We start from the raw sequence: 22,819 nt of genomic DNA on the forward strand, positions 1-22,819 counted from the left end.
CAAAACGAAAAACCCCTTTTTCCTTATTACTATGTACTAACACACACGGAATTGGAGAGCTGCAAGACTTATTCCTTCTTCCTCTTTTTCCTTCCGTCGGCTGGCGTTGGCACGGAGAAGATGGATGGGGCTGTAGCTACTGTATGTACACTATAAGCTATATGTTCGTTTGTTTTTGTTTGTTTTAGATCGATTTCCATTTCTTTTTTAGACTTTCTTCGGTTTCCCGGTGTGCCATTATTCGCCATACACAGCGGCCTATTACGTGTCTACTATAGACGAAAAACATCCTTATAGATTCGATACTCCCAAAAGTTCAATAGGAAATGATGCGCGGATCGTTTTGTCGTCCAGACGCAGCAGCAGAGATCCCGTGGGCCTCCTTTTCTACCATCTTTGCTCTGGGCTTTTCTTGGTACCTACACCCGGCCTCGATCCTCCCACTAGCTGCGAGCTGGGCAGAGTTTCACCATGGAGATATGGTCTCGATCCTTGCAGCACTTGCACTGATAAACCTATCGTTGCCCAGCAACCATTCTCAGCTGGGTATTATATAGTTCTTCCTATATCCCTATATGTTTCCTCGTTGCCTCATTTTCTCTCTCGCAACCACTTCGACGAATAGCCAAAGGTGAAGATTTACTGCTCTCCTTTCGGTCATTTCAGGATCGCGTGTTTCACAGCAGCCGGCGGCTACCCCCCCCCCTTTTCTGCTGCCACGCTCTCACACCTTTCCCGTGTTTAAGACACTTAATTCGTGTATAGCCGCAGATTTTATTTATTTCTCTTTGAAAGCTATATCCGCGGAGAGAGAGAGAGATATAATAAATTCCCGTTATATTGCGTACCGCTCCTTATATTATATATAGTCGGCTTCCAATAGCTAGCTATACCCTGCTGGACTATACGCAAGCTAACTGCCCGGCTCTATATACCTAGAAGTCTAAGCTCGTGGTTGTATTAAGTTTCAGAGGTTTTTCTGATGTGATCTTGTTGCCAGTTATTATTTTTTTTCTTTTCTATTTCCATGTAGAATCGGAAGGAGAAAAAAAAAGGATTCCGGTTGCCAGCTCTATTATTTACCGAAGACAAGAATCTGCCGATATAGGCCTTTTTTCCCCAGTGTCCATATTTGCCGCTGACATATGAATATTCCAAATGAAAAGAAACGAACAACTGTGTTTATATTACGACATTGGCTGCTGCGTCCTGCACTCCGAGTATCAATATCACTTGGATATCGATTTCAAATGTACTACGTGGTGCCTATATACAAGGTCTTGTATGTATTTTGTATATTCGTGTTGACACAAAAGCCCGTCGTGGGATGGGAGATGTCGGCTAGGGCAGGGCGTCATCAGTCGCACGGAACCAACGTGAATAAAAGCAAATAGAAACGAAGCAGAGAGAAAATCGTTGCCGATTAATAGGCCCGCGTCGATGGTTCTGCATTCCGCATGTAAATGGAATTTTCGATTTCGCATTCGCTTAGATTTTTGTATAGATTCTCAAAAACCAAAAAGCAGCAGGGCCTTTTGTGTACTGACACCATCGAACCGGAAAGAGAAAAGACAAAAGTTAATTTATTTTCTTATTCTCTTGCTGCTGATGTATTTATTACATATTATCTTTTTTTCAATTTCAGACTGCTGCTATGTACACCAAATGGAAAGGAATAAATCATTCGCTCTGCACAGGAGCAGGATCACAGACAGACAGACACACCCAAAGTTCCGCTAATTTTATGTGCGTTGTGTCTGGGCGGGGGTTCGGGGTTTTTTTTCGCTTCGACCGACTGATGGGGAAAGATGAAGGAGAAATCCCCCGCCGTCTTTGATTCGCCAAAGAAAATTTCAAAGCGCGAGGAATAGATAGATAGATACATCAGACCAGAGACTCCAGAGATATTAGAGTTCAGCGGCGGCGGCATTCCGCCAGTGCTATATACTGTCTGGGACGCGGGCGTTAATCAGGATAACAGCTTTGCCATCGCTATATATACGTACGCTCTCGTTTCGTTTTGTTCTCGCCCTCCATTTAGTCCAAAAATGCCAATTTCATTAGCGTTAAGTGCCTCTAATGACGCCATCGTTTCCCAATGGCCAGGAAAAAAACAAAAACAAAAAAAGGAACTTGAGAGCAGAGAGGGACGAAAACGAGCAGAGACGTGTTGTAAGTAACAACCAAAAATGACAAATGCCGAGTAGTTTGGAAACGTTCTCTTGGCGCCTTCCATCACATACCTATACTACTATATACTGGCTGGCTGCTGACCAATCATTCGCTTTTAAGTTGATTAATTATTCTTTTTTTTTTAGAATGATGTCTGTGTATCTTTACTAATGTTATGGGAGAAATGAGTTGAGAGCGATGAGAGCGAAAACCATCAACGCGGGCGGGCCGCTCATCAATCACTCGATAGAAAAATAAAAAGGAAAAAAAAAAGTTGTAGACTGGACATGGCGGATCAAAAAACGAAGGGGTGACCCCTTTCGGACCCTTTTCGGATCACAGACACTCTCGAGGAGCATCCAGCCATAGCCTATTGGATATCGTGTCAGAGATGAATGACGCGGGATTCCTTCGAGTGGGCGCCCGACAAACACGGTCCAGCAATCCACACCCTTTTCTCCCTCGTTGCCTTTTATAGATCCAACCGGGAATATTCTATATCTCTATACTAGTATTAGAGAGAGATAGCTCGGCCGTATTCATTTAGATCTACTCTATATATTTCTATTAGCGCACAGCAGCAGCACCAGGGTGGTGGTGGTGTATGTGTGTGTTTATATTCTTTTATCTCTCGATTCTCTATACTAGGTCAGGGAGAGCACTCGTTTTTCCCGACGTGTTTCTCACTACGTCGCTCCGTACGGCCATCTGCTTCCGTCTCTTGGCAGCCCAGTGCCGGTGGAATGGGCCCTTCCTATATGCCCGTCACATCCCGACCAAGGCCCGACGGATTTTTCTTTTCTTTCCCTTGGAGATATTATATTTATACACACACACACACCATCCACTCACGCGTCTATATATTTGTAGTGTAGGTCTATAGAACACACACACAATGCGGCAGAATCTAATATTCCTTTTTCTCTTAGATTATTATTTCAGCCTGCTGCTGGCGTCAAGGCTCACTGAGACTTGGCAAGGCCTTGGCTTGCTGCCCCCTATCAATGCCAAAACGCTCGGTCAAAGAAACCCCCAAAAGTAAGGATAGGATAGATTTGTCTTACCTTGAAAGAAGGAGATGAGTCTGCAAAAGACATCGCCAAAGATGAAATCTCTGAGCAGCTGGCCGATGAGCGTGAACGGCATGCAGAAAACGCCCAGCAGTAGGTCGGAAATGGCCAAGTTGAGCAGAAACATGTTGGTGACGGTCCGCATTCGGGTGTTCTGCAGGATGGTCAGGATCACCAGGACGTTGCCCGTGATGCCCAGCAGGAAAATGATGCTGGAAAGAAAAGTGACAAGACAAAAAATAAATCAATAAATCAAAATAAAAACGGGATGAATATCTCAAAGAGAATAAGCGGGAGCGGAAGTCTAAGGAGAAAAATGAGGGACGCGGATGAGCAGGCGGAGGAAGTCACGATTGAGCGTCTCTAAGCTGATCTATAACTATACACACAATGCGCGGAGAGACCGATTCAGGGGTGGTGGTGGTGGGTGTGGCGGTTGCTTTAGATAAAGCGGCGGCATCAGCGGCCGTATGGCTTTTGTCGGAGCGTGAACGCCGCTCGCCCGCTCCCGCGATCCGGGCCCAGTGGTGAAAAAGTCTTGAAAGGAAGACGCCTCGTGATGAATAAAAGCAGCGATCCTCGCAAACGCCATTCAAGGCACACAGCAGCAGCCAGCCCGGCGGCCCTCAACACACAAGAAAAAAGGAAGAAGGAATAACCTTCTTCTCCTTCTTCTTCTTTTTCTTTGATATTAAATGGTCTACGCAATTCCTCCTATCCTTTTCATCCGGAGCGTTTATATATTTACTCCGACAAAATGCTGGGATATGCCAAACGAAAAAAGAAAAAGAATAAAAAAAGAAAAAGAGAAGAGCTGGTCAAAGGAGCACTTTTATCCGTCGCAATCGCTCGCCCATTACTTATATTTGCAGACTGACCGGCCTGACCATGAGAACGAGCTCCGTAAAGAAAAAGAAGAAAATTTTGTCTCTTTTGGCTTTTTTGGAGTTGAATCCATTTAGATATAAATTTAGGTGTCTATTCCAGCAAGATCCTGAAAAGAATAAATCCCCCTTATTTTGATTTGGGGATTTCGCAGTGATGGGTTATTTCCTTCCGCTATATATAACGGTGAATAACGAAAAGGAACAGATGACAATCACTCCCCCCGTAATCTAATTTGTATATATTCACTGCTGTGCTGGAAATAGAAATGTCGACGATTCACATCACAATGCGAACAATTTTCCTCCATTTCTTCCAGGAAAAGGGGGACGCCCCGGAAGCTAATGTATATGTGTAAGGAATAGGTGTGACTACGGCGTTTAACATGCAAGCCAATGGGAAGACCGAGAATACAACGTCGTATAAGAGCAAGTGACGTGTTGTGGGACCTTTTTCCATAATGGAACAGAGTTGAATAATCGATGAAGAATTCGTGAAATCAAATTTTCGTTTGAAAATGCCGTACGGACTGTAAGAAATTCACGGAGATTATGGAGCGCAAAATGTATCTGTTCACAAATTTACTTGAATTTTTATGTTCCTAGAAAGAAAAACAAATTCCGTTTAGTTATGGTCTCATAAATTTGTATCGAGTTAATCGTCTGGTGCTGTAATAATTCACAAGATTCGATGCTGCTGTTGCCGATTCTTGGTAAATCGAGACACAGCGACGAGCTAAATATTACGTATGCATCTATACTTCCAGACCGACGAGCGATTTCAAATGTTCTCGCGACATCATTTATGGGTGGGGACGACGTCAAATTTCAAATGCAGCGCTAGATTCCAGTCAAAAAAAAATAATAATAATCCGTTATTTATTGGGACTTTGTCGAACGGTTTCATCTGTCCACTATATAGACGCCACGGGAAAAAATAAAATCGTAAGCGGAATTGAAATGCTAAATTCCCACTATTATGTAGGATATTAAGTTCCTTAAAAAAAAATTCCATGAATTATTATACCGGAAAAAAATTGCGTCAGCTGGGCAGGATCGTGAAAAAAAAAATGGACAAAGACGGAACGAATATGTAGAATGTAGGAGGAGGAAATACGATATAAATACCCTCTGCGTGTGGGTGTAATACGGTTCTTATAGATATTTTTTGGAGAGAGCGCCCGCGTATACACACATCGTCTAAGTCCTTACGCCAGAATCACTGGACAGAAAAGCAATCACTGCGTTCAACAATACTTACAGATATATACTTGGTGAAAATAAAATAAAATATACTAGGCGCTGAGCGATTTTTTTTTCTTCTTCTTGTATTCCATTCAATTTGTTCTGTACGTAGACACTGAGCGAATATTGTAGTCCTCACTGACCGGGGTGTCTCAGGCCATCCCTCAAATAAACTCAGGATCCCTTTTCTCTATTCTTTATACTCTGGGGGCGAAACAATATTAACCAACCAACAGGGACACGGCCCAACTTCGTCCTATCATTTTATCTAAACTTTTTTTTTCCTGACGAAGTGAGAGTTGCCAGCAAACTTCTACTAAAACTCAATCAGCAGCGTTTTATTTCAAAATGAAGGGTGTTTATTTATTTGAACTTTTGGTTTGTACCGGAAGAAAAGTTGACTTGATATACCAATCCGAGCACGGTCGAAAGAGCATGAAACTAAATCAAAAACCTAGTTCTAGTGATGGGAGAGAAATAGGTAACGTGACAGATCCGTTTCAAATCTTAAAAAAAAAAAAAAAAAAATTTTTAATACTTGTCGGGGGTCTGGTTCTGACAGGAGAGATATATACTCAAGACAAACTTGGTGAACTTATACATATTTCGTATATAGAAATATATGCGAGTTTCAAATTTGGTCGGGCGGGCGACACGAACTGACAAAACCGACTCGTGTCAAAGAAAAATCGATTTCGTCTGTAACTAGCCTGAATTCGGAGAAAAAACGGAGGGGGAAAATGATTGCGTGTTATATTAGACTGTGATAAGACATTGACGACGAAAGTTTTTTTTCTCTCGGCTGTTGGTGGGCGTGGAGTGTAGTTATTAATTTGTGCCACATATTATATTATATCATAAATCAATGGATGATGGAACAGACCTGTAAAGAGGTATCCGAAGTTTGCCGGCCTCCCAGATCCAGTCGACCGTGTTGTTATTGATGGCCGTGTCGACGGCAGAGTCGTTGAGGATGGACGGAAAGAGCGGCAAGCCGCTGGACAGCACCGACTGGCCGCCGCTAAAGTTGAGCCAAAAAGTGGCAGGGTCAAGTCCTGTGGCCGATGACGAGCCGTCGAGGTCGGCAAAGTTTGGGAAAAATCCTGGCGGCGGCCCGCTGGAAACATCGTCGAGGGCTCCGACGACGTCGGCCACGCCGCTCCAGTTGTAGCTGTTGACGTACTGGAGGAAATCGGCGTAGTCCGTGGCGTCCATCATCGGCAGGAGACTGACGTCTCGGCTGCTGTCGAATAGGCCGTCGCCAGCCGTTGTTTGATTAGTTCCCAGCAGCATCGTCACACTCGTTAGCGAGAGTCAACTAGGACAACAAGAAAAAAGAAAAAAACTCCTTCACAATTTTGTCCTTTACTTCCGTTCGGATAATCAATTCCGATCCAGCGGGAGAGAAAAAGAACGATCCCAATGTTCTTATTCTTAAAACTTCGATTTTTTTTCTCTCTCTTTCGATTCGGGATATATAACCGTTATATAAGGAGAGAACACGCACACACGTAGAGATATATACAATACACACCACCACGCAACTCTTTTCGGGCTCCTCTCAGTACATGTAGAGGCACGCGCGCAGCCGACACACAACGCACAAAAGAGCAATAATTAAGCACTCGACTGGAGGGGGTGAAATTAATCGCAGACCTGCCGCCGGGCTATATGCGTAGCTTTTTTTAATTTTTGTTCGTGGGGCTTCTGATGAAAATTAGGACGGAAGGAAGTGAAAATTAAAAAAATAAAACTGAGAAATAAACCCAAGAATAACCAAAATAAAGGAAAAATTATAATTTTATCTTCTTAATTTCGTTATTGTCTAATGAGACAACGAACGAATTTTCTTTAACAAAAAAAAACAAACAAGTATTGGATCGATGGAACTTTTCGACACACGAAAAAGCACACAAACACTATATAGATTGCGCAAAGAGAGGCGGGGGGTGGGTGTCCACAATGGGCCGTTTGATTGTTTGGGGTCCGGCACTTGTTATTATTTGATAGAAATCTAATAGGCGGTCGGATAAAAAGAAACTTGCGTTCGACCAGCGATGATTGGAAGTGGCGTGTACTATGTGTATCTACTGTCCGTTTCACTTTGCGCGTCTCCTCCGACATCCGAAGACGAACTGGGACACCCTAACGTCTAGGACGGTGACACACACAAGAGAGCTGAACACAAGACACACACACACTGGGCAGGCGATCCTTTTGGGCTCTTACGCGTTCCTCTCCGCCCCTTTTCGGCGCGCGTACACGTATACGGTGAACACACACACACAGGTCTCTCTGCTCTTTCTGTATCGTTCCCTTTTGAACGCGGGACTGAACGCGGGAGAAGCTAGGAATAGGATATCTAGCGGTACAACTGACAGGGCGAAAGGATACAAAAGGAACGACGTTATAATAGAATAGGGAAAAAATTTTCTTTTCGGTTGTGTTGCCTATTTTATTTTTATAACCAGTGTGTCGTTTTCTATTTCCTTATCCCGTACTGCCTGATTTTTCCTTTCTCTCTATCGGCTGTGTATGTATACCTATAGACGGGGTCCATTCGCCCCCATAGAAAGCGCATGCGTCAGATCAACACAACAGCATCGTTCCCAATAAGAAATAATAAAGACAGAGAGTTTTCTATATCATTTAGTAGACGATTCTACTATATACATACAGCCGTGTGTACGACAATGATTATAAATTTGAGGTCGGGGTTATGATTGCCTATTTGGCTGGAGCAAAACGGTTAGACGCGGGACAGCGTTTTTCTTTTGTTTTCCCAATTTAGGCACTTTTGACACACACACAGTGCTAAAGATTATTAGAAAGCTCAGCAAGAGAGAGCTCCTTATACATGCATAATATTACGAACGTTTTATAGGTCACGCAGAGAATGGTTTCTTGCCATGAAAAGAGTTTCTAAAGTCATCATTTTCTATTGGACTTTGTGTGTCGCTTCGAATCATCATTTCTCCACGTCTTTATTATTACATCGATAGATAGGTCTACAGTCTGTAAACATGCATAGGGGTGGTGGTGGCCTATTGTCGTACTATATATTATATAGGAAAAAGGGCCATGTTCAAAACGGCCTCCGCGTCATTGAATCACCGAATGAACACGTCCTATATATCTACATCAGTTTGACGCAGAGGGGGGTTGTTGTGGGAGAGGGATGAAGAAAAAGGGAGAGCAAGACGAATAGAAGAGGGTAGACAGCACAAGGCGCGTGCTGGCGATGTCGACGGGACTTTTGGGTTTGCCAGTTGGGAGGACAGATAGGACCTGGGAGACTGTGGGGACCGCGCGGCGCGTCTGTTCTCTTTTCCCGGCGACCGATAAAGCACACGAGAAAATACAAGACAACATTTTATAAGCAAAAAGAATCAAAAAAAAAAAATAAAAGGGAAAAAGTTGGGCTGCCAGAAAATGCCATGTATAGAAAGGGGAACTGTGATGGGTTCTATAGACGCACGTGCCCCATCCAAAGGCCTACAAGTTCCAAATATAGGCTTAGACATATCTTGTATATAAATGGATAGGAGGAACAGGGGAGCCTGTCAAAGACTAGGCCAACACACATACATCCATACAGTGAATAACTGTGAATTACGTTGCTTCTCTATAGGCCTATACTACTACATGTGTACTATTGCTTTATGCGTAAGAGCGCTTTGTAGTACAGACACTCTCTTCAATTTTCTGTGATACAATAATATTTTTACCCATTTTTGTTTTTTATTATTGAACATAAAAGTGTCTCGCGCTCTAATGTTATGTGTGTCTCTTTTTGTTATTTTTATTCCAGCACTTTTCTCTGTTGTGTGCGTGCCTTTTTGTCAGCGGGGAATATTTTATTTTGGCGATTGAATTTGATGACGATGGATACATCCGGAGATTGAGAAATTGCACGGGCAATTGGTATATACAATATAATATTGTATCATAGACCCAGCGCTGCTGCTCTATAATAATGGCGTGTCGCCCACCAATTGATATGTGTGTGTGTATGCCCGCTGTACAAATAATAAATGCCACCGCAACTAAACTTGGTTGTACATAGACGATAGATACTAATATTAATAAAAAAGTAAATTATATCGTCCATAAAAATGTTTCACTCACGCAAGTCTCGTGCAACTTGGGTTGTTCACGACGCACGAACGAACGAATCAATTCGCTCCGTCTGAGCGTACGTTGTCCACCTCCGCTATATTTGTGATTACATTGGCCTCTGTGTTTGCGCGTTGTAAATACAAATAACGTCGACGACGACGACCCGGTTCTTTGTCAAATCAAGCGTGTACATAAAGTAAAGAAGAAAACAAAAAAACGCGCTGAATTTATTTTTTACGATTTCGTATTTCGCGCTTCAAATGGTCAGCCCAGAGTTCCCAGAGTTCCCCGGAGTAATAGAGGCGAAAGGGGGGAGGTGGGCCGCGCCCGCCGTCAACGATTAGTAATGAAGTTGTTGCCGGGCGATGTGATGAAAGATAAGCTCCTCCCATGAACGTCTAACCTACTAGATCTACCTCATTTGCAATTGAGATGATGGCGCCAGAGAGAGAGTTACGCAAGGACTGCGCTAATGATTGAAGGATATCAGCTAATACAGACGATGATATCTAGCTTAATAGTCTTTGTGTATACTATGTAATACCAGTCCATCTCTCATTCTTATCCCGAAATTTCGTGATGCGTTCTATCTAGTATAAGCTATTATATCCTACGTGGTGTAGATATGGGAAGATGTAGCCTATTCCACACGAGCGCTTAGACAATAATTTTTTGATATGACGGTGTACATAAATTGCCGGAGCGGAGAAGTAGTAGTTGCTCTAAAGCCTCGACTGTTACACATTACGTAGCGCCTCATGGGCGGGTGGTGGTGGGGTTTCCTCATAGATGCGTACATGACCGCAAAATGTCAAAATGCCACGGGTAAGACGTATTCCTTTTATATACATGTAAGAAATAGTACGCCAGAAGATGAATGTCCCGTGTCGTTTGTGCACGCAGAGAAAAACTTTTTCGGTGTAATAAAATTTATTAAGTATATATACTACAGCGGTGTGTTGACATTTCCGCAACTTCCGGCCGTGGGCTGTATTACGCACACACTATACATAGCGCGACATATGATGGAATCCGTCGTTATTTTGTTATTACCCCCGGGAATTGCACTGCTGGAACTGTTTAAGGGTTAATTCGATTGGCATTGTGTAGTCTACTATCTCGTCACGATCTGTTGCACCATCTAGAAATATCTGCTGGCGAATTTATTGCATTTATTGAATTTCACATCCGATTCTTTTTGATTATTTCCTTGATTCCAGTCAAGGACGCCACACAACAGATCGACCCGGCAAATATTAAGAAAAAGTCGAGAAGAAGACCCGAAATCAAATCAAGTCACATTTCCTTTTCTTTATTTCTTTTTTCTTTTCCCCAACAGCAGAGGCAGACAAAACGATCCGTCGAGGGAGTGTGTGTGTATGGGGTTCTATCTAATTTTGTGCCAAGAGATTTCAGGAATACACAAGAGCAGCACTCTGGTATCTCTCTCTCTGTTATAGATCTGCCCGAGAATATCATGTGGGAAATGGGCCGCGTTTTCTTGACTCTTTCCATCCTGTCCGTCACTGAGTATAGTACAGTGCGGTTAGACGATCTATACACTCCCACTAGACGCTGGTGTAGTAGAGCCGTTGCCATCTCACGAAAGGCCATCAAAATAGGCTCGGCTCGACTGTGTTTGTTGTTACAACTGCGGCTGTCCCGCAGTATATATAACGGGCCGCTGATTATACACTCACCAGCACAGCAGCGCAGCTCATGGGAAACTGCCAACAATGGCAACAATTTGTTTCCGAGCGCTGCACACATCTCAAGATTTCGGTGTCTGGTTTTGTTTTTCATAAGAAAAAGAAGCTATATTATAGAAAAGATATCGTATATCTGAGACTACCAAATGGAGAAAAGAGCGCGCTGATTTCAAATGCAGTGAGGAATTTATACGAGCGACGGTGATGTGTCAAGGAATAACTATTATTCGGGCGGGTTTGTCATTTATCAAGTCTCTCCCAGCTCGACCTTTTGGGAAGACTAATAGAGCGTGCAACATGTATCTCTCTAGTAGCACATATATAGGGTGTGTCTATTCCCAGTCAAATTTGTGAATCGTGATCTTTTACGCAGTCTACACATACCCCGTTTTTTGTTGTTGCTTTCCCATGGCGATGGAACTCTGTGACAATCAAAGTGAAAACAGAAACAATAAGAGAATTCGTAGATGTAAGGGAAAATTAAAAATAGATGGTTTCGATTACGTCCTGCTGAATGCAGCAACTGCGTTTGGTCTATTCGCTGCGTGCGTTGTTATATTAAAGAGCCAGCGGATTTGTTCTCTCTCTCTCGCTATCATCCCCTCGGCTTTTGTATTTATATCGATCCTTTTGATTGTCATCCTTTTGACTTTTTTCGCACCCAAAAGTTTAAATATACATCCGGTGCCCTTTACATCAATTTTAACTACATGCGCCGTGGGTCTCAGGTTATATCCGTTGGGTTTTAACAAGCTGAATACATTAATACATATATAGTGTTATATAGCCACGGCCCCGAACAGGCTTTTCTACATATAGAATTACTGTGTTGGTATAGCATTAAAAATTCGATAGGACGCCAATATGTATGATGTCGAAACGGCCAAGACCCGGCCGCGTGCCTGGAATAAAAATAAACTGAAAGAAAAAAAGGAAAAAGGAAAAAAAAATCTCTAAAAATATTATATTGTTTTGCTTTTGCTTCTTTTTATTTATACATGTCGCCAGCGTCTCCCATCATCGGCATTTTATAGACGCCATGCTAAACATATGCAAACTGCTATTCCTTTTCCCAACGGCCAAAAGAGATAAAAGCTTATCTACATCGTGTAGTATTTTTATGACTCCGAGAGGTTCCGTTTTTATTCTGACCTTTTATATACATATTATATGATGCAAGTCGAAGTTATAGTCTTTCTATTTATATACACACACGTCGGCCCCGATCGAACTGTTATGCACACATGTGTGTATAGAGGCTATTGCTTCACACCAGGCTCAAACCAATAAAACATTTCCAGCGCGAGCTTGTAAATATCATATCTGCAACATATTTTTTATATTTCCTTTTAATTTAAAAAAAAAGTTAGAGTCCAAATTTGACCCATTTTGTTTTGCCTATTTGTCGTTCTGTGTAAAAATCCATCGCTGGCAGTTCCATCGACCATCGACTGGAAGCCGCACTCTGCGCGGAATCGTACCCACCACAAATCTGTCTTCGGGAGACAACATCGTCGTGTCTGAGAAATTAAGTGGCAACCGTATGTTCATTTTCCTGCGGGGTTGTTGCTAGGATATTTTTTATAGGAAAACCCAAAGGCATCAGCAGCAGCACAGCAACCGAGGAAAAAAATTATAGACTCAACAACCTCTCCGTCTGTATAAAGTTGTTTTTTTTTCTCTCTCGCAAATTTATCTGATCGGCGTTGAAACTATATAACTAGAGGAATAAGTTTTGATTTGGTGAGCTTTTGAAAGGGAAATCAAAGACTTGGCTGTGTATACCTCGAGAAAGAGTTCATCAAGTCCGCGTTGACGCATCGTTCTTGGCTGTATTCTGCTCGCTCGTTACGCGATACGGGCCGCATTACATAAAAGAAGCCACATTATTTTGAATAGCATATTCAATCGAAGAAAAGAACCCGTCAATTACAGCAGTACTACCAGGAACCGCTAGTCATCTGCCAATTCGTTCCAGTGAATTCATCCAGCTATCGACCCATACGATTTATTATAATCATTGAAGACAAGTCTTTGAAGCAAAGAAATTCTTGGCATCAATACGATAACTCTACTTGGAAAACGAAATTAAGCATATTCAAATATGTGGAGAGCATTACATAATTTGTGTCCCTCCTCTCCGATCCCGATGAGGTATACACAATTACACAGGGTATTCAGAAATCAAGAAGAAAAGTCTAATTAATATTATATAAGAATATGACGTGAGAAACGCGACTTCTAGTATCGGGGCCGCTGCTGAGGTGGAATCAAATCGAACTAGGCGGAACTAGGTCATCTGTAGACCGAATAAACTGAACGATAATTTGAGCTATAGGAAAACAGGCCCTTATTTTTTATTTATCCCCACGGGGTTCAATAATGGTAATTGCATTTAAATTTCAAAAAAAAAAAAAAAAAAGGGAGAGGTGCAAGAGGTGTTCGCTAGTATGGCCTACCACTGTAGACGATACTGGGATTACGAAGAATCTCCCGATCAAAGTTAGCAATCATCAACATCCGATTCAACTCGGCCTGGCGCATGGCCAGCTCCATCACCGCTGCCATTATGACCAAGGATTACCATGGATTACCATTGATCAACTAGGAGACTATCACATATAATGCAATATACCACTGATACCGGACACTGTATGTATGTTTTGAGCCATGATTCGTATGCAATAGTTCCACAGATACTAGAGCACCCTCGTTCGCTTCCGAAGAAGCCAACGACCATCCATTCCATTGACGAGCTACACTTCTCAACACTTCTCGATTTATAGTTCATTTGAAAGATCCCTTATATGCTCTCTTACAGAAGATATGGCACCCGCAACATCACTTTCTACCATACATTTTAATATAACTTTATGTATAATTGAATTACACTAATGTTATAACTTTTTTCGGAAACGTAATTAATTTTCGAATATTGTTCAATAATTATTAACATTTCAATTTATTTCTAAAGTAAAAAAAAAATGTAACTTTTAAGCAAAACACCGTATGCTGTTGCAGTGCAATCAAGTTAGGTGCGCTGCGATTCCACCAGCATGTAATCCAATACTTCCTGTTGTGTGTCAGTCAGAAAAGCCGACTGTCGATTTAAATATTCAGAAATAAATTTTAAAATGCAAAAAATTATTGAACAATATTCGAAAATTAATTACGTTAAGTTCAGAAATAATAATCATTTGGTGTAATTAAATAATACAGATAATAAACAAATGATTTCGTATCTAACATTTCGTTTCCCGCTTTCTTGTACTACAGACGAAATTCTTCACAGATTTCTCTAAGAAGTGAATAATCCTCTTGCATTCAAAGTCCCAGCGTCCCAGAATTCAAATCGATTATGATATTCAAATATTGCTCAGCAGTGAAAAAAAAAGAGGCAATACCATGTTGCACATCGGTGGCTGCCCACACACAGCAAATATAAAAGTTAACAAAAATAGAATTCAATCCAAATGTTATCCACCTGCTGTTTCAGTCTTATTTTTGAATTTCCCCAAAAGCGGCTCTCAGCTACGGTGACGTTTGCAATTTCCGATTCCCGGAAACGAAGAGCTTACATATTGCAAATAGATTTCTATCTCTTTCCTCAATAAACAAGATATAATATATACATATACCTTAAACATGTATATAGGTATATAAATTGTTCATTCATGTGAATAAAAAAAGAAACCCCGTGTTTTCTCTCTACATCTTTTGATTTGATTTTTGTTTTTTTCCAGATTGATCCTTCGATCCACGGCGGGCAACTGCACGTTTTAGCGCTCTGTGCGTGGCTATTGATTGCTACTATCAATATAGGCTGGGCTGCTGGGTCTAGAGAGTATGATAGCACCCTAATAGACATTTTGGACCGTCATCGCCAAGAAACTTCATCTACAAAGAGAGAGAGAGTCGGAGAAGAGCTCAAAGGATCTAATGCATCATGGGAATCGAGATTAAGAAGAGAGATTGCACCATCCACAGACGTATTGGCTCCGCCGCCCAGCCCAGCAAACCGCAGCGGTTGGAAAATCAAGTTATCGACCCACACGAGTTCGTTATCGCCACCACAGTTGCTGATAGATGCACACACACACACGAGTCAGTTGATGGCAGAGAAGAGCTTGAGTCATTGTCTCCCGCCGACCGGAAAAGGGGTGAAGAAGTGGATGGGGGAGGGGCACGGAGGACGATCTGTTTTGTTTCCGATATTATCATCCCTCCTATTTTCAGATGGCAATCTTCCACTTTAGCTCGTAACAAGTGGATTGAGAAATACATATATACCCATAAAAGACCTTTTGATTTCGAATATGACGAATCTTGGCTCTCTCTGGACCGTATATTTCTCTCTTATACGTATGAATTGTACTCTAAAGCTTTATTATGCACACGGTAACATGTAGGAAAAACCAACATCTTTCTCGATTGCTAGGGAAGCACAAGCAGAAGCAACTGGTTCTCTTTTTAATCATTGTTGATTTCAAGCATTTTGAACCCTCCCCCCACAAAAAGAAAACAGGAATGATTCGAACGCAGTTCAGCTATATACTACATCCGCAGGGTTTGATGATAAAGAAAACGGTTACCATGGAGACGCTCTGTGCCAAACGTTTTATTTCGCTGTTTGTGGAGTAGATTTTCGATTGTTGGGGCCTCACTTTATTTGATCGAAGAGACGACGGTTCTTATTCCTTCTTCTTGCGTCAATCCGACTTAAAATCCCCTCGCCCTTGAGTTGTACGACGACGAAGTTCACCAGATGCGTTTTCAATCAGGAGTTGTTAAACAAATGCTTTCAACGGGCTACACTGCGTCATCAGACCATACACATTGAACGGAGCAATGCAGTTAGGAGTTGTACTACCGGCTTCACTATAGATTCCCAAGCAAAAAGGGAAGCGGTGGGGATTTATAAAAGTAACTATATTTCAAAACAAACCCAAACAGCTTAACAAAAATACTGCGGTCAATTGTGTCGGCGGGAAAAAGCTTTCAGGAGGGGAGGGGGGTGAAAACGCCCGCGCAATTTAAAATTTCGGAGAAAAGCCGCGAACATGTTGGAGACAACCGATTGGGGCTTATTTTCGCATTGCTAAGTTTCACGTTTGAGTGGGCCGGCGCCAATTGCTCTCGAGTAAGAAAAGAGCGAAACATGTACAAAGCTGCTGGCAACTGATGCAACCAAACAGCAGCCAGCCCTAGCCTGTGCTTTCGCAACTGCAAGTATAATTACCAATATTTTAAGAGTATTTGGAAGAGACTACTGAGCAGCACTGGCTGAGAGTGCTCTGTCTGCCATTGGTTGTGAATATATTGTGAGTTATGCAAAGCCGGGCAGCAGCAAGTAAAGAGATTGCTTTTCTATTTTCCGGCAACAATATTTGTCGTGCGAATTACTCGATAAGAAATGAAGACTAATCCATAGACTTTTGCAATAACTTCATATTCCTTTTTCTATACACACTCTTCTTCGGAGAAACTCTTCCAGAAAATATAAAAAAAAGGATATCATCAAGACTCTTCGATTTCATCCGCCCCCTGAATGATTCGACACAAGAAAAAATGTCGCCAAACGGAGATTATCGATACTCGACGATTGATAAGGTCACGAAGCTGATTGGAAAAACGTCGGGAAAATCAGTCGCGATGTGAGACGAAGCTCTGCACATTTGAAAGATCTATTTCCGTCGCATTTTGTCATTTCCCGGTCGTACGAGAAGCCCCGCGCGTTCTCGGGTTTCCTGGAACGATCTCCTTTCGTATAATGACGACATCTTTAACCGGAAAAAAATCATGTTCAGCCCATGTAGACACACTTGCCCGCGTTTGCTTTCCCATAATGCTGATGGATTCGTCGCTCCAATGCGAGTACATATTAAAGCCTATACCGCGTGTAGATGTACGTATAGACATCTAATATGTACAGCCGCATGCAAGTATATTTAGCTCCGATGGATGTATATGCCAAAGCTATATGCTCTTGGGCTTGGCTGGTGGCTTTGAGGTTTGAAGATGAACTTGCCGTTACTGGTTCCCTTTTGTTGGCTCCAACTGACAGGCCCAGCGTGGAGTATGTATAATACTCTACAAATGTATGCACAAAAGAAAAAGAAAAATCGATCGAAAAAAGATGAAAGCGCGTAGAACCTTTGCTCTGATGAATATGAGCGATGGATCTATGATGGAGGAACCAGAGTTAAAAAAAAAATAAAGGAATTCTGTTGCTATAGTCATCCATCCAGCAATCAGGCGCCACATCGGTTTTCTATATTCTCCTCGGCTTTCCCAACATCGTTGTATTTTTTTTAGCATTATTTATATTTAATTTTTTGAATTCCCCGCCCGAAAATAAAACAAAAAAAGAAGAAGCGGAAAACTCAATAATAAACTCAAGTTGTTTAGATATGGGCTTGCAGATATTTATACATTTACCAATTTCAACCCCATTTCCCCCTTTTGTCCTCTGATGCCGCCATCAGCCATCCTTTTTCGTTTCTTTTGATTATTATGCCAGGCGTCGCCATAACACAAAAGGGACGGAGCCAATAGATTTCCAATCGAATCGCAAAATCTGATGGGATTCAAGAGAAAACGTTTTGATTGGGACCGAGCGGAGACGACGAGCGAGCGCAGATTGAACGACGGGAGGGTAACAACTTTTTATGGCGAAGAATATGCCGTGTCTTTGATAGCCCGCCAATGATCCTGCAGAGAGAGCGAGAGGAGACACTCACAAAGACTGATGAGTTGCTTATAATTGACTGACGCTAGCTAGCTCCTATTTCTATACATACGTATAGATGTATATACGGTCTGCATAGAGTATAGCAATAGATGTTCGCACAAATCCATAGAGAGAGAGAGAGAGAGAAACTTTGGCGAAGAAGCTTCTGGGACGACTTATTAACCAACCAGGGATTTCTAGAGAGGAACTGATGTGAGTGACAGATTTGCGGGATGGGGGGTCGTTTGTTTGATTGGGTCACAAGAGGACGTGTCATCGCATGCGGAGAAACATCCGAGAGATGCTGACTAGAGAAGACAAACGTACAAAAAAAGGGGAAGGAATTCTCTCATCTCTCTTTTGGCAATCAAATCCCACGGCTGTTGAGTAATAACAAGTGCATAGAGATCACATGTGTGTGTGTGTGTCGATATATAAATACGTTTCGCCTTTGACGTCGCTCGCGCCCAACTATAACAAAGAAGCGATGGAGAAACACACAAGCGAATCTGTCGGGGAACCTACTACATAATAACGAGCACAGCATTTGTGCATGTATTTATAGACCCAAACACATATTCGGCATATTATTCCGGTCGGATTACAACCAAAGAGGAAGAGCTCAACAAAGGGGGGAAACGAAATGTAGATACGCAAAACAACCAGAGCCACAAAACCCATCCATCCCGAGCGCTCATCACAAACAACATAAATTTCGCCACGCTTAATGATAAATAACACAAGCGCCCCAAATAGTCCGATTCAATCCAACTTTTTGATGGCGGGGAAAAAAAAATAAATGAATAAAAGAAGAAAAAAAAATTAAGCGATTTCAACTTTTATGGAGGCCGCTTTTATATCGCCGGAAAACTGTTGTGCAAGGATCTTTTATGATTATTATTATTATTTTACCCTTTCAAAGTGCCTCGGGATACGGATGCGCTCGCCGGTAATAGGCTCGGATGTCTATCGTTTTCGCGATTCTCTTTCCATCATCGCCACATCAAAAAAAGCTTTCGGTCGGAGGAATATTTTCTATATCGTTAAAAAATAAGAGCGGAACATGGAAATTCCACCGTCGGCTGAGTTCCTTTCTTATTTGTTTTGTTTTGGGTTTGCCTTTTTAGTTTTGAGAGAAGAAGAAGAAGAACGACGACGAGTCTATTATTGGATACACAGAGCAGACATCCCCCCTTTTCTTTTCCTTTTGGGGTTCTTCTTAGCTATGTGTATTTCTCCTTTTCGCCTTATTTTTATTTCCCATCGACAAACACGCAGAGAGCGCCAGACGTTTATTTAGCAGTCGGACACGTCTGCTTTATGTTGACATCGACAGGAAAACAACCAAAAAAAAAAAATTCTCTCCACAACAAATGTCTGGAGGGGCGAAAAAAAATGCCTAGACACAGTATAGCGTGTGAGTTGATCAAATTATGCGCACTCAAAAGAAAAAAAAATTTGATTCTTGTCCAATAAAATGACGACGAATGATTTATCAGTTTTATTTTGTTTTGGCCCGTTGGAAATCTACAAGACGCCCTCGGCATGAGCCAATAGTCTAATCTTCCGTCCATCCGTCACCTATATCTGTGCCTGGCGGAATCTTCCAACAGGGTCGAATGGATAACATTTGAAAAGAGAGAGAAAAAAAGCTAGTATGTAGGCCACCACCCAAAATATATTATCAAGACGAAATAGCCCGGTCATCCAACCATCTGTTTAGACGTTCCCGGCGGTCGGAACGTGAGGTACCGTTGTGCGTTTAACGTTCATAGCTCGTCCGCAGGCGGGCGACAGGGAACCCCACACCCATTTTGTGTTACACAGAAGATCGAGCAAATTCTCGGAGAGAAAATAATATGTTAGACAGCAGCTAGCTATAGCGCAGTGGAAAGAAAACTCATCGGTTGCGTATAGCTGCCGGGGTCTACTGTACAATTTCGGGAGCCGGCAAGCCGCGGGTATAACACATAGCACACGAAACTAATGACCAATCAAGCCACTCGTTTGTCTCTCTCTATATGTGTGTGTGTTCGTGCCGCGCTGTTCTCTTGTTTCAATAACGAGCAAGTTCTCTCCCTCTGATGTAAACGAATCAGAGGCAAATGCGGAAACGTGTCCGGGAGTTCGTACCGATGATATCGTCCTTACATTATACATCTTGTAATCAGACGACAACGACGAGATGCCGGTGTGCCGGCAGGTCCCTCTTGGACATACAATTTTAAAGACTTTGCATATTGTTTGAAGTGTTTAAAATTATAATTTTTGATTTTAATTTGATTGTTTGCCCGCAGACAAAATTGTAGGGTATAAAACAAGCCTGATGTGTAGTCGCTCTACAAATGAGTTATTTAATTAACCCTGATTGAGATAACAGAAACGGCAAGAGAAAACAGTTCCAGTTAAAGGCCTAACTCAGGAATAATCGTATTCCATAACGATTTATAACCAACGCCACCATTTGTCAAAAAGGAAAAATAGAAAGACATTTGTCCTACCTTTTATGCCTGGGAAATCCACAGCCAAGCATCCACAAGTGCTCCATCCCCAGTAAAGTTGACGCCAGGCAGCAGGATAGGAAAAGGGGCCCTCGTGAATACCCCCACACTCACATGGGTGTACACGAGGACAAAGTTTTTCCAATTAAACTAGGAGCTCATTATCTAAACAAAAAATAAATAATGGGTTACAAAAAATTATTGCAAAGACAACAAACATGTAAGGAAAACTTAGAAAGAAGACAGAAGGTTAACCCTTATTGTTAATGAACAGAGTTGTATGCATTATTTCAGCCTTCGAATCAATACGCCTCCTCTGCAATTGTTATTGTTATGTAATGGATTTGGATCTATTGAGCAGCAGATGTTGTCGAAATCTGCTATGAATATTATTTGATTATTTAGTTTGGTAGGAATATAGCAGCTGATTGCGCAGTTTATTCCTGGCCGTTTTGTGCCAATGACCGGGGCTGTACCGTCTGTTGCACGACGTCGTAACGTCTCGTGATGAGAGTTGGGATTTGAACTTGAAGGTCCGGAATGTTCTGCCTGCAAGGGCGACACGTGTTGGTCCTTGGTCGGGGGGAGGATTTTTGCCTGTGTGTCTCAGTGTCTCACGCATCCCTAGTTAGGCCAATCAATAGAGCGCACACACTGTTTATAGTAGACTAGGCTATATAGTTGGCCCGAAATGAAAATCGAATTATTCGCTCTGCATTGAGTATATGCTAATTTGATTCGAGACAACTTGACAAATTGATTGAAATGTACATTTTACAATTCAGCTGTAGTATAATACTAGGTAATTGCTCAATAAAATTACAGCCGAGTTAGAATTTGATTGGTGTTGCTTTCATCGAATATTTCCCTCAGGTACAAAACAGTGTAAATAGACATTTAAAGGTGATTTAGCATAAATGATTTTTTTTGCAGATCAGTTTTGTGATCGAGACCTTTATCGCCGTTTTACTGATACTGGTAGTCATCATGTTGAAAAGAGACTGGTTGAAACAACGAAACATGGATTTAAACACAATTTCAACAGATTAACTTGGCTACAGCACATTCCCTGCCTTATTACGACCAAGGAAATCTTTCAGCTGCAGCATGTCAGCATTTATTAGCACTTGCTACACATTGTCGTTTGTTTCGCTTCAGTAATTGTAAATTAAAAAAAAAATGTCTTTCATAACCTAACAAGTGGGGGCCTGTTTCATATTCAGTCGATTGTTGAAAACAAACCTATTCTAACCTTTAGACCACTGACTAGTGAATAAAAAAGTATGATGCAGGATTTTTATACCTTTTTCGAATGAGAATGATGGGGAAAATGCTGCTGTTAACATTCTACTTGGTTTTCGATCTTGAAGTGGATTTCACTGAAGCCTATAGATTCAAACAGTATGATTATAAAATCTGGTCATGGTTTAATATTTATCGCATGCTAATACTACCTCTGGAAGAAGGGATGGAATTTGATGAAGAGTTGACCACCATGTTGCAGCAATAGTAAAATTAGTGAATTTTAGTCACTGACGTGAAGGGAATTCTCAAGTCTCAATACACACATCTAGTTTTCCACTCATCTCAAGTTTTTCATCGCACAAACTCAACACGTGCATGGCTCAACAAGATTTTTCAGCATCATGTTGATACAATTGTTTAAAGGACAGACCTGACCACATGTTGGAATGGCACAAAATTCCCTCACACACTTACATATTACTATCTTTATCTAGTTTCAGCACAATAGAGTACTGAGAACAACGACCACGTTGCAAACTTGCAACTCGTTCGAACAATAGTGTGCTAAAGAAGAAAAAAGAAAAGTTTCAGCTGTGGTTTCAGTATGGAGCACCGGAAATTTATGCAAATTTTGCACCACATGATTTTAAGCGCCAAGTTATTGTCGTACAATGTTGCATGACTCTCTCTATTCCTTTTTTGCTTTTTTGTCACCAATTAAATCATGAAGTCAATTATTACCGCTAGATGGCTCTCTTAATTAATTAAACGGCAAAATTCAAATTCGAATAAAAAAGGGAACCGCCCATGAGATCAAAAGTACGATTTCAAATATGAGATCTGAGAATGACATAATAATCTCTAGTTTTGACCGCCATTCACGAATATTACAAAAACAAAAAAGTTTCATCCAAAATATCCGAATGACGTTATAAAAAATCCGACTCCAACTCGGAATGAATCCGAAATTTTGTTGGCGCAGCTTTCTGGACTTTTACTATACAACCGGCGACCGAATGGAGAAACCGGGTCCGAAAATGAGAGCCGGCCCCTCTCTACCCCCCCTCATTTCCCCCTGAGGCTTAACACAACTTGGCAACTTGGCAACGGATATTTTTCCCTCCTCCCCCCACCCAACCTTCCC

The 22,819-nt window shown here is 41.7% G+C and overlaps 2 long non-coding RNA genes across 2 annotated transcripts; one reads left to right on the forward strand and one right to left on the reverse strand.

Annotated features, from left to right (window-relative positions):
• Positions 1 to 20,428: 20,428 nt before the first annotated feature.
• LOC124194175 lies at positions 20,429 to 22,784 on the reverse strand. Its single transcript, XR_006874626.1, has 3 exons — positions 21,885 to 22,784; positions 21,734 to 21,816; positions 20,429 to 20,595 (listed from the first exon to the last, which is right to left on the reverse strand). It is a non-coding gene; the product is annotated as an uncharacterized LOC124194175 (long non-coding RNA).
• On the forward strand, positions 20,753 to 21,622 carry LOC124194176. The gene is made up of 2 exons (XR_006874627.1): positions 20,753 to 21,303; positions 21,364 to 21,622. It is a non-coding gene; the product is annotated as an uncharacterized LOC124194176 (long non-coding RNA).
• Positions 22,785 to 22,819: the final 35 nt, after the last annotated feature.

The sequence above is a fragment of the Daphnia pulex genome, chromosome 5 (genome assembly GCF_021134715.1).
Source record: "Daphnia pulex isolate KAP4 chromosome 5, ASM2113471v1".
Lineage (NCBI taxonomy): Eukaryota > Metazoa > Arthropoda > Branchiopoda > Diplostraca > Daphniidae > Daphnia > Daphnia pulex.